This window comes from Boleophthalmus pectinirostris, unplaced genomic scaffold (assembly GCF_026225935.1).
Source record: "Boleophthalmus pectinirostris isolate CB_2022bp ecotype Guang Dong unplaced genomic scaffold, ASM2622593v1 HiC_scaffold_6, whole genome shotgun sequence".
NCBI classification, from domain to species: domain Eukaryota; kingdom Metazoa; phylum Chordata; class Actinopteri; order Gobiiformes; family Gobiidae; genus Boleophthalmus; species Boleophthalmus pectinirostris.
The window spans coordinates 19,650,315-19,663,023 of record NW_026571447.1 but is presented as its reverse complement, the minus strand read 5'-3'; positions in this window follow the sequence as shown (position 1 = coordinate 19,663,023).

The following is a 12,709-nucleotide window of genomic DNA, read 5'->3' as shown; positions in this document are numbered from 1 at the left end:
CCAATTTCAAAACAAAGTTAAGGCAAGTTGGTGAAGAGAGAGGGCAACTGCAGTAAATGCTGTGTCAGATTAATGGGAACATAAAAGCAGAACCTATTCTGCACTTGTCAAAAACACCAAAAATGTAATATGTTATTTATACTGATACTTAGTGATCGGTCCAGATCATAGATGGACATTGCTGACCTGCCAGCTGCTTCGTTCTAAATAGGAAGTGAGCATAGAGTTACTTTCAGGTCCAATTGAATTAACATTGAAACTGTATTCTCTCTGCTGCATTTCACCTCACCATTTTGGTCTGAAAAATCTACATGATCTGGGTGTTTTTATTTTGCTATTTTGTCCCTAAATAAATTCCTACTTGTAATATGAAACTCAGCTCCAAATTCGCTAGCCTTGTGAGCTTCATTTGACTGGAGCTGAACACTGTGGGTGATGTCACACTTCCTTAGTCCACTTATACAGTCTATGATCCAGTTGTGTGCACCATTTTAGTGATTTTGTTTGCCAGTAGGCTCCATAAAATGTTAGAAGTAAAATCTCAGCGTAAAAACTGTCAGTTGAATAGATGGTGCACAGTGACCTAAAAAGTACACATTAGTCATTCCTTTATTCTGCTCTTGTCTTCCTGACAGCCATGTTTGTCAAGGCCCATTCAATATGCCCGCGCACTTTCTGGTGTTGAAACACAGACGGGCAGGTTATCAGTTGCCAGAGCTGTAATTACATTGTTTGCTGCCTCACAACCATCTGGCACTGCCCACACCAATGACCTTTATCTTGAAAAAATTCAGATGGTAAATCTGGAAAATATTGAAAATAGAAAAACTGTGTGTGTGTCGTTATTCCGTGAGAAAACTGAGCTGTATTTAAAAGCCATTATTATCAAACAAATAAATGTGGACAGCAGACCACCAGGAAATATGAGCAGTGCATTATTGTAGCAGTAGAAAAGGCTTATACAGTGTAGTGGGAGTTTAAATGGAAGTCATAGAAGTAATTTGTTATCAAGTAAAATGGAGTAATGATGAAGTGATTGTTGTTGTCATCATTGTAGTAGTAAATCATGTGGTAGAAGTAGGAGCAGGGGTGGAAGAAGAAGTCATTGTTGTTTCTAAATTAAGTACAGATAATGGAGCAAAGTAAAATGTGAAGTTAAAATAAAATGTTAAAGTATCACATGAAAAATCAACTTAAGTAAAAGTATTAAATTACCCTTTTAAAAATGTACTTAAAAAAGTAAAAAAGTAAAAAGTATTTTTCTCAGATTTTGAGATCTAACAGTTTAATGTGATTTGTCCTGAATTTTCGTTCAAATTATGAACCTGTTAAAAATAAACCCCCAGTCTTTTCAGCAGGTCTCAAACTATATTATTATTATTATTATTATTTATTTATTTATTTTTTACTTTTACAGTTAAAATTGTAGTGGGATAGAAAGTACAAATACATTCTCTCAAATGTCCTGAAGTAAAAGTAAAAGTATCTGCTTTGAAATGTACTTAAGTAGAATAATTTACTACTTTTACTTTATATTACATTCCATCACTGAACAGGAGTAGCTGTTGCTAAAAATAAAGTTTTTATTATAAGTTTAAATTTCTGCTTTGTATCTCTGAGTTATATTAAAAATATGATTGTAAAAGTGTAATGTCTTTTTAAAATGTTTGGAGTCATTATTATTAAGTGGCAAACTCATATGAATCCATGAATTTATTGTATGTAATGTTTGGGCTAATGACACTAGTTCAAGTAAGCATTCTTCCAGTTGGTAGTTTGTGGATGTATTGATGGTCTGGTTTATCTCATGTCATGTAGATCATCTCTGCTCCACATGAAGTGCCTCATATTCACTAATGTGGATTTATGCTGCTGTACATAAGTGTGTTGTGTTGTTGAGGCCCGCCCCCCTGTTGAGACACACTGGCCTTAATGAACAAGCCGCATCCCAAACCAAGATGGATCTGAGCTGACAGCACCACAGCCTCTCGGAACTGGACCATGCAGCTCAGACGCTCCAGGGACAGAGAAACACAGGGAGCAGGAGGCCAGGGCATCGTGGAGGTTCAGGCACAGAGATGAGTGGAATCTGCTGGGTGAAAGTGTACAGTAGAAAAGCATCATGAACACGCCATCACTGACACGTAAACTGATAAAATACACACTAAGATACACAGTTGTATCAGCATTTTATCGTTCATATAAGGTGGATTTTAAACTTAAACATACTGACTATGGTAAATAGGGCACATTCATGACACTAACAGCATGTGTTGAGAATGTAAAAAAGATGAAGATAGTTTTTATTTAAGTTTGTCATGTGGCCAGAGGTCATACAGTATAAGGCTTTGCCAAATGACTGGTTGACTGGTTTTGATTTGATGTGAGGGACATGTCCAGAAAGTTAGGATAGAACATTAAAGCTGGAGAGGGGATTCTAAACATGGAAAGAGACACACAGAATACATTGCAGTAAGATGATGGGAGTAAATTTTAAATAAACTGGGACACGCCTCCGTTTTGGACTAATTAGGTTTGCATCTTTTTTTTTTTTTTTTTATTAATTTAGTCATAAAAGATGTTACCCCATCTATTTTATATAAAAGTGCTTTGCTCCAGAGAAGGTTAAAATTGATGCTTAAATACATTTTATAATGTAAAATAAACAGTAAGCCTCAGTGTTTTACCAAATTTTCTCAAAGGGTCTATTCTTTTTCAAAGATGCCTCTGACGTACAATGCATTAAGCAAAGTCATACTTTGAAAAGTTACACTGTTTAACTTTTTGGAATGTGAATCCTTTGAAGCCTTAAAAACACAAGGGCAATCATAGCTGAACTTTCACCAATCAGACTGCATGCTCAGATATAGACACCAAAGAGTTATGGCATACTTGAAAGTAAATTCTTAAAATTATTAACATATTGGCTGTATGTGCATCACCCTTTTGGTTCAAATGTAGCCCATTAGTTCCCAATAGATTTATACAGTATGGGTCTATGTATTTGAATGATTTAAAATCATACTTAATTGTTTCTCTGCCAATACCACAGTTTAGCTCTACCCCCAAATCCTCTCTTCAGAGAAAACTGTGACCACTTTCACCAACCTCATCCATTTAAATAACATTATATAAGCAGCTGTGGTGTATTGAAGACTATAGCTAAAATAACACACAATACAAATCTTACCAAATGACCCTTATGGCCCCTAAACCTATAGAGGTAGGCAAGTACCTGCAGGAAGAGTCCAGGTTTCATGGAGTTACTTTCACAGAAAATAAATAAATAAAAAATCAAAGAAAGGCATTGTCTTCTCTGATTAGTGTTAGAGTAATACTCAAAATCCTTATTCCATTTTGTTTCATATATGAAACAAAAAAAAAGACTTTTTAAAAATGATGTTGTGAGACAATCAATTAAAACAATATTTTTGGATGTCAAGTGGTAAGTAATAGGCCTATAACTTGCAGCATTTGTGACATTCTCAATTAGTGTCAGATGGCATGTGAGCTAAATAAACTTGAGGGGGAAATGACCAAAACTTCACAACATTTCACTTGATGTGGGGAATGTATCATGTGACGCTGAGAAAAACCTTTTCAACAAAAGCATTCTGTAGTGCAAAATGTAGAGTCGATATGATTAAAATGTGTGATAGAACAATTCAAAGGGACACTTTATTCAATATATTTTACCCATTAAAAAGGCTTGTGAGAAGAAATGTGACAAACGTCACAATGCGAGATTATACAAACATGACACAGCTTGTGCTGAGCCACATTAAGTAATTATGCAGAACTAATACAGTAATTATTCACTATGTAGCTTTGTAGAGTAGCGTCATATATGGATGATGATTTTGCTTTTGCTTTGCCTGAAATGTTCCACAATTTACAGATTGGAGCTGATGTCATGAAAACTCCATGGGGGGTGAAGCTAACTGAAGAACTACTCTGTTATAAGCACTGTTACTCAAATTAGACTTGATCTGAGCTTTATTGTAATGCAAATTGTAATGTAAAGAGTTGACTTGGTTGAAACTACAACAGCCTACTTGATTACAGCCTCCTAAAAATGTGTAGTTTAGATACATTTTTCAGACAGTCTTAAAACGTACTGAGGAAAAAAAGCTAATTAACAATATCAGCTTATCATTGTTTTTTGTTTCAACAATCTAAAAGAAATGTGAGGTGTAGTACTTACACTTACCAATTATTCTTAGTCTGTTTACATCTCCAAAGCTTAAAATGCTCTGTTACATTTTGTGATGTCATGAAGCAGTAGTTTTCAAGTTAACAGATACCTTTTACCTTTTCTTCAGTATAGGCAATACCAGGGCTGAAATCATTCAAATTCCAGTGTATGGTGTAAAAACACAGTGGAGCACTTCCTGCCTTACCACATGACATCACAAGATGGGACAGAATATTTCTTTTTTTTTTTTGTATTAAAGAAGAACTGAGCCTAAATATGCAGGGGTTTGTGGTAAACGTGTGAATGAAGCAAAATATAACTCCAGGTATGTTTTTGATGAGGACACAACCTTGTAACATAAATCAGAAAATAACGTAATATAGGCCCTTTAATTAATTGTTCATGACTTTTTAGAGGTAGTTTTGCAAGGCCGTCCAGTCAGCAGGGAAATATTAAATGTTGGCTAATATGAGGTAGATGAGCAGAGGGTGTCAGTATGAGTAATGATCCAACCAAACCCACGATGCGAGCCAGAGTGGAGACTGCCAAAAAAGAGCCCCAGCCATCGCACTGTGCCTCAAGGTTTTTCATGAGGTCATGTGGTACAACTGCACGATGTTAAATTTCTTGGACCAATGAATTATAATGCTTGGCGGGCCTTGAAACACTGAGTAACCAGGCCACACTGAATGTATAAAGCTTTGCCATTAATCAAGCAGGAGGAGTGCGCAAGTTTCAATGGGGAAGGTCTGCGAGGAAAAAACAGTAGGTGATCTGTAATGGAGCAATTTGTTAAAATAATTGCTCTATGAGTGTGAATGCTAATATGGAGCAAGGGGGGCATAAGATTAGACAGATTGTAAGGCCTCTGGTAAAAACAGAATGTGACTTATGTGAGGTAAACACAAGCTGTATAGATTTAAAGAGCAGTGTTTATTATTTGCTTAGTTCTGGAGTTACCTTGAATGAAAAGGTTTTTGAACCATTGCATATTTTATGACTTACTACAAAGAGTCTATCTGAGCTAAGAGTTGACTTGGAGAAGCTACAGACAAACTTTTCTTTCTGATATATTAATATGATATTGACTTAAAAAGTGAACACAGTATTGCTGTGTTTCAGATGACATCACAACAGTCTGTAGGCCAATCATATTTAATATAGATGGGGAGCTGCTAAAATTAATATTGTTAAAATGCTGTTCTTTGTTGTAATATAGAGAGTTCTTGGGTCTAGTCACTTTGTGAATTAACATTTTGGATATTTCATATTAAAATAGAAAGTAATCAATAGGAAAGTCTGCCTCATCATAATCAAAAATACACCAATTACTGCAGGTGGATTAAGGCATCATCATGCAATTAACTACTCTACTAGTAATTGCTGTTTTTATTTATTGGGCCAATAAAATACTAAATCAAATGTGCATTCTTTAAGATGATGTTCCCTCATTAAATATACCTGAAGTTGTGTTTTATTAGGGTTAGGGTTAGATGTAATCCAGCAGTTTAGCGTTTTAATCTCTTTTTCAAGCCTCTGTCTCTGTTTCAAAAACTAGTGTCATGCAATGGTGCCTCACTTCTCCAGGAAATACTTTTCCATGTTTTAATAAATTCAATAACTTTCATTTAATCATTTTAGCGCTCAAGCTGCCAAAAGAGAATGCCTTATTAATATAGCCATCAATATATTCTCATGGGCTTTGTTTTAGCCAGTCCATCTACTGACATTTTGCGCAGACAGAAATGAAAAACTGATGATGAAACATGAAATACTAATTCTTAAGTGTCTGAAATTATTTAAAAAGCCTGGGTAAAGCATAGTATAGGCCCTTAAATACCACTCACTTTTACCACTGCAATTCTGTTTTCTGTTAAATAATTCCCCCTTAAATGCACACTTTGCAGGTGTTAAAAGCCACAAGCCCAAACCCCCATGAGGTGAGAGTAAAACACATTTGCCTCCATACACTATGAATAATGGAAGTGGCTTTACACATGCATTGCATTGTTTTTATGCAAACTCTGCATTTTGTTGCTTTAATGCTTGTTTCACACACCATAAATCTCCTGCACCTTTCCGCGTATAGAGAAATCTTAAATTCAATCTCAATTTGCTGCTATTATTCATCCAAATGGTCACGAATAGGACTAGCTTACTCCTCACCAGTTTTCCTTTCAGTGCGTAATATTGTAGGCCTATACCTCCAGGGAGCTCCAGTCAATGTGGAAATACTTACATTAACAATTCTCCAGTTACAATCTCTGCTTATGGTTGTCAACTATGCCGTTCCGCCCCTTTGCGCTCTCCGTCTTGTCATTTCCTATTCTCTCTATGAAATGAGACGAGCCCCGATGCCAGCAAAGCAGCCTGGCAGGAGCACCGGGAGAATAATGAACCAGCCTTCACATCCAGACAACGCGCCCCTGCCACAGATGAAATGCAATATACTCAAAGTGCTGCGTGTAACATGAGCCTCATATGTAGCTATCAGATAGGACTTAACGATAGCGCTTTTAACCTTCCACAAGTCAACGCTTTAAGCAATTAGGGTCTCTCCGGTTACCCCCCTCTTACACAGGCCAGTCCCAGATGAGGTGGATAAAGGGACAATTAGCTTTTGTAACATGCTGGCTACTCCATGCCAGTTTGTATATTCCACTGCTCAACAAAAAGTTCAAGCTATTCAAGGACCCATATTACACTATTTTCTGATCTCTGTTATAGTGTTATTTAATCATCACAAACACACCCACTCGTGTTTTGTTTCATTCACACACATGTTTAACACCCATTTAGGCTGTGTTCTTCTCTAAAATGGAAATCACTCCACCCTGTGCTGTCATGTTGTAATATAGGAAGAGCTCCATTGTGTTTTTAAACTCCTTACACCATCATTAGAATCATTTGGATGATTCAAGCCCTAGAATTGCCAGTCTCTATTAAACAAAAGGTAAAAAGTAACTTGTTAACTTGAAAATGACCACTTCATGACATCACAAGGTGGAACAGAGCATTGTGAGCTTAGAAGATGTAGACAGAGTAATAATAATGGTTTACTCAAATATGTGTGAATGAAACAAAACACAATTCCAGTTATGTTTTTGATGAGGTAACAACATTATAACATGGTTTAAAGCTCACAAGAGCCATTTTTGACCATTAGGACCTTTCAAAACAAAACAAAAAAACACTTTGGCAACTTTTACGAACTGAATGTCCAGTTGAAATTAAATTCTTGCAATTCACTAGACTATAAAGCTGGGTTTAATCTACCTTGCCTTTCCTTTTGAAAGCAGGAGATAAACTAAAGAGAAAAACCTGATGTGACACTTGACGAAGAGGCTTAGTAGAGCTTTGCAGGGCACTCATAAGAACTGAGTCAAAAGCATGTACTAATTAGTGGGTTAAATGGTGACTTAAAAGATGGGATAGGCTATTGAACAATGTGAACAATGTGTCTGCTGTGAATGAATATATCTTTGAAATAAAAGCAAAACAAGCGCTCTTGGTTCATGTGTACTCATGCTTAATGTACATCTCATTTCCTATACTTTTCTTTGAGATAATACAGTAAATGTGATATAACAGCTTCAACTTGAACCAATGTCAATATGTCAGCACAAAATATTTGAAATATATTTAATAATCTAACAAAGGAAAATCTTGCCACCCAAATACACAAAGATACACAGCAAGCCTTTCACACTGACAAGCACTTATGTGAACAACTATCTGAAGCCCATATAAAACAGAGAGCAATGAAATTTATGTGGGATAAGGATAGTGACAAGATGAGTGCTTTACTCTTCACAGGCAAGATAGAACCTGTTCTACGTAACACTATGAACAAGGCAAAATCTAACAGTTTCTAGTGTGTACAGGGCATTGTTTCCTAGTGTGTTTGTATCTGGCCACACAAGCAGCTGTTCTGAAGATTAGTGCTCTGTACACACTTGAGGCTGGCAGACTGGATCCAACGTAATGTGTACCTCCTCACTGCCTGTGTTGTTTTCATACCATTAAATGATGCCTCTCAGGGCCTAGTCTCATGCAGAGGATGTTATTACTGTAGCTCATTTTACTCTGATCTTCCCTGTGCAACGTGCTTGTTAGCCCATCTCACTTTATCACTCAATCACAGGACCAGAAATGAACCCTCTGTAACTAATATTGTCAGGCATGTTGTTGGTAAGCGAGACAAACCAGGAAGTAGTCAGTAGGTACACTTACATGGCTAATATAAATCTAATAACTAGAATAATCACATAGACCCAATAATAGTGTTTTCACATGCACAAAAATACCTGGTGGAATGTATTGGTTAACTAGTGGATTGTAACTATATTTGGAAGCACAATAAATAGATACATTTTTCTTACTCTTCATCTTTCATTTTTGTCACAATAGACAGGTTTTTTTCCTTGTCAAGAGGAAGTATCAGAAAGAAATCAGATTGGGCATTATAATAATTTGTTAACTTCACCAATCAGATAATGATCCTCTTTTTGTTTTGCATGTGATCATAGCCAGTGTTGAATATGATTAGAATGAATGTGCATGCAGTTCCAATCAGCCACATTTGACACTGTAACAGAAGCATGCCTTGACCCTGCTGTACCCCTGCATGCCCACTTCAAGATCACTGGTGACCAGAGCGCCAGGCCTGAAATCTATCCTAATGGCTGCAGCGATGGGGCATGGACACACTTCTGCAGCAGCTGTCCTCCACTGGCTCATATTAAATACACTCATGGCCTGTATCCACAAGCGCTGGCATCTGCTCTGCACTAATTACAACAGAAGCTCTACCTGAAGTCTATGAAGGGAAATTAATCATTTCTGAGTGTTCAAATGGGATCAATCTTTACATACTAAGTGAATGTACTATAATAGTGCAATAAATGTACTTAAAACAATTAAAATATAAAACACTGACATGTACTGTGTAAATGTCTTATTTATAATGATTATGAATGGAGCTGTTGCAATGTTTTGCTTGAGTTTAAAAAATCAGTACCTTATTAAACTTTAATCGCAGTTCTGGGATTTTGGCGCTCCCAAAAGTAAACAAACAATGTTATTGGGAACTTGCAGATTTAATAATCATAAAAATAAATTAGTCTTATTTAGCACTTTTCAGCTCAAAGCTCAAAGTCTCTTTTTAATTCTGTGCATTATTAATTCCATTCTCTGTGGTAAGTGTGGTGTCACAAGTGGGATAGATTGCCGGAAGCTAGGCTGCCACACACCACATTCATACTACAAGCAATGAGAGTGAAGTGTCTTGCCTAAGGACACAATGGCTGTTTGAACTAAAGCCCCTGCTGTTCCGCTGTGGCACTACTTACCTAACAAACCTAACTAAGTACTAACCAGGCCCATCCCTGCTTCTGAGATCAAACATGATTGGGCACTGACAAAGTTGTCTTAATTTATATAATTAAAAAATGATGGAAATATACTTAAAATGGAAAGGTGTCCTCCAGAATGTTATAAAATAAGTTATTAATGGTGAAAAAGTTATTTCACTACAGCAAATCATTATTGAAACTATAAAAGTCATTTTTAATGGCAGCAGAACAAAGCCAGTTAATCAGTCAGTTGATTCTGTCGTTATCTTAGACCCATGAATGTCCACATAGTCCATCTTCCACAGGGCTATGATGTGAAGAAGCTATTTCTGGAGAGACGGTGAGCCCAAATTTTATGGCAGTCCATCTGACAGACAGCAAGACATTTTAGTCAAAGCCAAATTATCCTTGTCGGGTTAGAAAAAAGCAATTCTCCTGTCTAGCCATTTATATATAATCTCATGTTAGGAGGAGATGTATTTTATTCTTGGTTATCATTAAGTCATATTATCCAAGTCAAAATTAATAATATAATTAACTGTAAGATATAGCTGTTTAATGTCATACGGTGGAACATTTCAAGCAGAGCAATGACATATCACTAGAAACAAGCAGGACCCCCAAAAAGTTATACAGAGAAACTTTAATGCATTGATCTTTGTAGGATAAAGTGAAAGCATTATACAATGAGGCAAGACAGATAGAAAGAAGTACAGCACGCTAATTACAAATAGATCACCTCTATAGATTCCCGTAGACAGTTACACAGGCTTCAAGACATAAAGAAAGTTTTCCTCTTCAGTTTTTGACTAGAAATATTAAATTTGGAGAAACCTATGTGTACAGCTCCAAACAGCAGTGTACAATATGTAGCCTTCAGCGAATTGTAGTCAATCAATTCTTAACTTGGTTACAGAAGCTGGAGGTCTGGACACAGTGCTACCAGATACACTGCTCAAGGCAAGTTGTACGCAGGGTTTGCTGCTACAGACACTAGTGCATGTTGAAAATTTGGCACTACAGAACAAGCCTTGTTTTTCAAAGCCAAAAGATATAAAATACTAAATCTTTAATGCCAAACAGTGCCAGGGTGTAATAAAATTAGCCTGTACTGAAAATATAAAAAGCCACAATTTTAGAAAGTACAGTGAGAAATTATATTAATCCAAACTGTGACCTTGCAATACCTTGCATTTTATAATGACCATATGTGTGTTTTGACCATTTTGTGTTCCCCTTATTTACAGAATATTCAACCAATTTATCATTATTCTCAAAAGGTCCTATATTACAAATAACTGACTCTTGTGAGCTCTAACCCATGTGAGAATGTTGTTACCTCATCAAAAAAATACCCAAAGTTGTGTTGTTGGTTTTTCCACATTGAGTAATCATAATTTTTTAGTCTGTGTAGATCTCCAAAGCTCAAAATGCTCTATTGCACCTTGTGATGTCATGTAGTGGTAGTTTTCAAGTTAACAGCTACCATTTACCTTCAATAGAGATTGGCAATTCCAGGTCTGAAATCATCCAAATGATTCATGTGAAGGTGAACGGAGTTTAAAAATACAGTGAAGCACTTCCTGTATAACCACATGACATCATAAAGAACAGACTGTTTGAAAGGAAGAACTCAGCCTAAATATGCAGTGTTTGTGTGTTAAACACATACAAATGAAACAAAACCCAACTCCAGGTATGTTTTTGATGAGGAAACATTATAATACACCAGAAAATAGTGTAATATGGGCCCTTTAAAACAATTGTTTTATTTGGGCTACCAAAGGAGAGCAGTAAGAATTTTACAGAGACCCCTAAGACAGCCCCTGGCCACTGCAAATGTAAGTTTCAAATCAAATAGCCTTTGCCACTGCTGAACAGTTTCATTTAATAGCAGTAAGACCTTTGTAAGAATAAAGAGTTTTACTCTACATCAATCTGCCTAAGAGAAAACCATTATCTAGATTTCCCTCTAGGAAACTACACTGTCAAGTCGAAACATTTGACACCCAAGAGACCAGTAATATGCCAGACCTGGAAACATTCACAAAACCAGCGTCTAAAGATAGATTCATAAAAATTCACTGGAACGGGCTGAAGAAGAGTGGATTGGCGGAGCGTTTTTTGGCAACATACAATGGCTACAACACAGAGACAATACAAGCTGTCCTGGCTGGCCACTGGGAATGTGTCTCTGCCTATTACGGCCTGCTTTAGTTCCAGGTTTTCTCCTTTTCTTTTAGGTTTATCGTCTAAAGGATGTGTAGCCATGGGCCGCTCTGGGTCAAGTCTGCTGCACCAACAAAGGCTGCTTTATCCCCAGGCTACAATCAACTGAAACTCCCAGAGAAGGAAGAGGGAGAGCACAGTAGAGAAATGTGCACACCAATTTAAGGGACTATTGTCTTTCCTGGCAAATAGTATTTCTTTGGCACTATGTTGGAAAGATGGGTGATCCAATTTTTATTTCTACACAGAGAAAATTGCCAATGTTACTCACTGTGTACACGTCTGGCATGATTGTTTTAGTTTTATTCTTCTAATTTAGATGAGGAAATCTGTTAATAGCAACCTAGATAGCAAAGTCAGTGGCAGTGTTTCTTAATCTGCTTTTTGTTGGTGTGAAACATTCTTCTGGTATTAACAAGTTTCATGCAGTTTATTTAGAGAAAATTGAAAAAAAAATTGTATTCTTTCTAAAAGTGCAGTCATGGCAAGTTTTGGCTTGTCCTAATAAATTTACAAATAACTGAGAAATGTTTTAGTCTACTTTTAGAATTGATTTGTGACAGATTTAGTCCTGGTGGTAGTTAAAGCAAAATTAAGTGATACTTGCAGTGAATGCAGATCTGGACTCAGGGAGAAATTTCAGTCTATTCTGTCAACTCAGACAACTTTCATCTGACCGAAGCTCTAAGTTGCATATTTTATTCTTTTGCTATACCTTGTGGAAAAGGTTGTTTACATAGGGTCCAGTATTATAGAAATAGGATTATCGTGGATTTTCAGACACTCCCACTTGACACTAGTGGCGATAGCCCCATGAGGATGCAGTGGTGACATGCGCAGATTGGGCCATTTGTCTTAGCGCTGAGTGTTGACAGATTGCCCTGTCATTAATGTTTCCATCATTCTGTCTCTTCCTGTTCCTGGTTCTATC